This window comes from Nematolebias whitei, chromosome 19 (assembly GCF_014905685.2).
Source record: "Nematolebias whitei isolate Nwh7 chromosome 19, NemWhi1, whole genome shotgun sequence".
Lineage (NCBI taxonomy): Eukaryota > Metazoa > Chordata > Actinopteri > Cyprinodontiformes > Rivulidae > Nematolebias > Nematolebias whitei.
The window spans coordinates 33,596,731-33,599,891 of NC_056516.1; the positions used below are offsets into that span (position 1 = coordinate 33,596,731).

The following is a 3,161-nucleotide window of genomic DNA, read 5'->3' on the forward strand; positions in this document are numbered from 1 at the left end:
TGTTTTCAGATAAAATAAAGTTTTTCATGTTAATTTTCGTTACTTTCATCATAACTATATTATTTATGCTAATTTCAGCTTGTTATGCTCCTTTCAGCTTTTTCTGATTTCGGCTACTTAGGTCTTTTGATGCAAATTTGATCTTTTTCTGCTAATTCCCCATTTTTTGAACTCATTTCAGTTATTTTCGCTTCCTTCTGATAGTTTAAGCTTTTTTCTGGATTTTCAGCTATTCATTTTGCCAAGTTCAACTTTTTTTTTTAGCTAATTTCCTAATTTTTGTACTTATTTCTGCTTATTTAAACCTAATTCAACAAATATGCGTTCTATTTGCCTTATTTTGCTGATTTAGGCTTGTTCTTCCCTTTCAGCTCCATTTCAGATTATTTTTTAGCTAATTTCAGCTGTTTTGCAACAAGTTCTTCTGCAGAAAATGCAATTTCTCTAGTTCAGTTAGTCACTGTTGCCTGTGAGGTGCTTAAAATATAAAAACATAAACAGTTAACTTTTATTGTTATTGACCAGACATTTAAAAAGAACTCGTAGAGTAGCTCAGTTTAGACATTCTCTAAATGAAGGGTGATTGTTGCTGGTCCTAAAGGTCATGCAGGACTCTGGCCCTCCAGGACCACAATTAGATACTTCTGTTCTAAATACTTTAATAATAAAGTCAAAAATTAATAACCTAAATGAAGTAAAATGTGAAAAACATCACATTTTCAAAGCCTACTAATGAAATATAAAACAACTTTTTTTTTTTTTAACCCAACAAAATAGATCCATCATTAAGAATTATAACTGACTCTTCCCGAGCAACTGTTCAAGTTATAATTGTTTTGATGTCAACATATATGATTAAATATTGAGGTAAAGTTTTAAAAATCGTGTTTTTATTTTGTTGCAGGACGTCTGAGGGGGTCCTCCCCCGCCTCCTGAATTATTTTGACATCCAGCTCTTTATACTGGAAACCCACTGGTGGGACGTCGTCCACTTTCATACTGTAAGTTCAATCAACTCATTTTATTCTAATTTGTGTTGTTTTGTTGTTTTTCTCTTTGTCAAAGAAAAAAACTCAACAAGAATTTACTTAATTTGCAAAATGCCTGTTTTCAGCATGGTTTGGTATTTACTCCTGTTTCATATATTCATGTTTTTATCTTTTTAATTGTGTAAATGTTTATGAAGCATTCACTCTATTGTGATCCATTTGTCTTCCGTATGCTTTTCTACATCTTTCTTGTTGCACAATTTTTGTGCTATTTCAACAAATCATAAATCAAAACATTCAGCTCGTTCAGGAGAAGGGTGCTATGACTTTTGGTATTGGTGCAAATTTAGCATTTTGAAATGTTTAGCATTTTCTGCCACATTTTGTCTCATAGAAAATTAATTAAGCTCATTTTACATCCTTCAAATCTTTAGATCTCTTTACAACCTTTTACTGCTCCTTTCACATTTTGTTCTGGTTCAGCTTCTTTCAGCTTCCTTGTGCAAATTTAAACTTTTTCATCTACTTTCAGCTGTATTTCAGCTGTTTTGTGCTCCTTTCAGATTATTTTTGCTAAATACAACATTGTTGTGCTTCGTCTAACTTGTTTCTGCTAATTTCAGCTTGTTATGCTCCTTTCGGCTTCTTTCTGAAAGTTTCAGCTTTTTCTATTTTAGCTACCATTTAGCTGTTTTTATGCTAATATTAACTTTTCAGCTAATTCCATATTTTTTGTACTCATTTAAACTTTTTTCAGCCTGATTCATCAAACGTGCACTCTTTACATTCCTTCTGGTAATTTAAGCTTCTTTCTGCCTTTTAGCTATTTTTCAGCTGTTTTATACTAATTCGCTTGCTCTACTTTTTCAGCTACTTTTTTGGCCAATTTTAGCTGTTTTCACGTAAATGTAAGTTTTAGTTGGTAATTTCTGATACTTTCAGATACTCATACATTTTTCAAACTTTTTACTAAAATTAAAATGTGACTTGGCACTAGTTATAAATGTTTGTACTTAACATTGTGTTGTCTCAAATGTATCTGTATATGTGAGTGTCAATTCAATTCAATTCAATAAAAGATACTTTATTAATCCCAAGGGTAAAAATAAAGTGTCGTTGTAACAGTACGCTTGTGTGTGTGTTGTAAAGAATCCAAAAATAGCCAAGTGTTATTTACCACCATCTGAAACTCCCAGCCACAGTGAAAGCATCATAAAGTGTCTGTTTCAAGCAGTTGTGCAAATTAGCAAACTCATTTTTCGGAAGTGCGTCATTACAATCGGAATAAAAAGGAAAATGATAAAGTGCCTACAGAACATCTGTATGTTTAGTGTGCCATTTGATCATGCTTTCTTCCACTATTTCGCAGTAGTTATTCATTATTAGTTTTTCCACATTTTTTGTAGAGCGTTAGGTTCTGCAGATGGCAGTTATGTACGTTTCCCAAAATCCTTTTAGGCAGCCTGTGTTGAAAGGCTGGGATGTGTGGGTTGTTTGTGATTTTCACCAAATAGAAAGGTGAGAGGCTGCCAGTTCTTGGTGTCTGCACAGCTTCTTTACAATGATGACATCATAAATAAATAAACATGTATATTTATATATTCATATTGTGTATCCTCACATCCCCATCAAGTTTATTGACAGCATCAAGCAGCTCAGATGTGTTTACCCATCTGGAAGGCACAGAGTGAAGACAAAGCTTAGATTTGTGTCTGCGTTCCCCACCAGAACAGATGAATGTGTATCTTAAACTGGTATCTGTGGTACCAAATGGTATTGGTAAATCCCTCATTAAATAAATAGCCACGCAAGGAAGACCAGAAGATCTTTTTTAGCCCAGGTTTAATCTTGCGAGAGGAGCAGTGTGGAAATACAAGCATCAATATGTTACATGTCGCTTCATCTCAAAGGTCTGCTCACAGCGAAAAAAATCAGCTTAAATACCCGTTATCAAACAGAGGAGAGGTCAAGATGACCTCCGCTTCACAGCTCACAGTAGTTTAAGGTTTCAAAGTTGATCAACTATAAGTTTTCAGTTATCAGGCTCCTCTCTGAGTAGACAGAAAGACTCTTGTCTTCACATACATGGTTCTATATCAATTTGAGTGAAACATCCATGACCTTTACATCCCCCATCACACTCAAACAAACATTTTCATGTTTATATATATA

The 3,161-nt window shown here is 33.7% G+C and overlaps 1 protein-coding gene across 1 annotated transcript in view; it reads left to right on the forward strand.

The window, feature by feature from the left end:
- The first annotated feature begins 978 nt into the window (after positions 1-978).
- LOC119425755 (semaphorin-6D) overlaps positions 979-3,161 on the forward strand; it is a 120,500-nt gene continuing 118,317 nt past the window's right edge. The window contains exon 1 of the mRNA XM_037693302.1: positions 979-1,001. The gene's annotated coding sequence lies outside the window, so the exon portion shown is untranslated. The remainder of the gene's footprint in view (positions 1,002-3,161) is intronic.